The 1718-nt window shown below is 45.1% G+C and overlaps 1 protein-coding gene across 1 annotated transcript in view; it reads right to left on the reverse strand.

Annotated features, from left to right (window-relative positions):
• Positions 1-1718, reverse strand: part of LOC118478732 — a gene marked incomplete at its 5' end in the record, with an annotated part of 17177 nt that overhangs the window by 6956 nt on the left and 8503 nt on the right.

Below are 1718 nucleotides of genomic sequence, written 5' to 3' on the forward strand. Positions count from 1 at the left end.
GTGAGAGATGGCAGAACTACTACAACACACACCACACCAAACCACAACACACAACACTTAACGAAACACATCACACGACACCCAACACACAACACACAACACGACACACACCACACCACACACCACACAACACACCACACCACACAACACAACACAACACAACACAACACAACACAACACACAACACAACACACAACACGACACACAGCACACAACACAGCACACCGCACACCACACAACAAACAAAACACGACACACCACACACCACACACAACACACAACAAGACACGCAACACAACACAACACACAATACACAACACACACGACACAACACAACACACAACACAACACAACACAACACAACACAACACAACACAACACAACACAACACACAACACAACACACAACACGACACACAGCACACAACACAGCACACCGCACACCACACAACAAACAAAACACGACACACCACACACCACACACAACACACAACAAGACACGCAACACAACACAACACACAATACACAACACACACGACACAACACAACACACAACACAACACAACACAACACAACACAACACAACACAACACAACACAACACAACACACAACACAACACACAACAGAACACACAACAATACACACGAAAAACAACACACAACACACGACACAACACAACACACAACACACAAGTAACTCATCCCTCCCTCCTGTACTCACTGTCGTGCCCTCACACAACACACAACACACAACACAACACACGACACAACACAACACAACACACAACACAACACACAACACACGACACAACACAACACACAACACAACACAACACACAACACAACACACAACACAACACAACACAACACACGACACAGCACACAACACACAACACACAACACAACACAACACACAACACAACACACAGCACAACACACAACACAACACACAAGTAACTCATCCCTCCCTCCTGTACTCACTGTCGTGCCCTCACACAACACACAACACACGACACAACACACAACACAACACACATCACACAATACAACACACAACACACACCACAACACACAACACACACCACAACACAACACACGACACAACACACAACACAACACACAACACAACACAACACACAACACAACACAACACAACACATGACACAACACACAACAAAACACACAACACAACACAACACAACACAACACAACACACGACACAACACACGACACAACACAACACACAACACAACAGATATCACACAATACAACACACAACACACAACACACACCACAACACACAACACACACCACACACCACACCACACACCACAACACACACCACAACACAACACAACACACGACACAACACAACACAACACAACACAACACACAACACAACACAACACACGACACAACACACAACAAAACACACAACACAACACAACACAACACACGACACAACACACGACACAACACAACACACAACACAACAGATATCACACAATACAACACACAACACACAACACACACCACAACACACAACACACACCACACACCACACCACACACCACAACACACACCACAACACAACACAACACACGACACAACACAACACAACACAACACAACACACAACACAACACAACACACGACACAACACACAACAAAACACACAACACAACACAACACAACACACGACACAACACACGACACAACA

The sequence above is a fragment of the Aplysia californica genome, unplaced genomic scaffold (assembly GCF_000002075.1).
Source record: "Aplysia californica isolate F4 #8 unplaced genomic scaffold, AplCal3.0 scaffold00893, whole genome shotgun sequence".
Lineage (NCBI taxonomy): Eukaryota > Metazoa > Mollusca > Gastropoda > Aplysiida > Aplysiidae > Aplysia > Aplysia californica.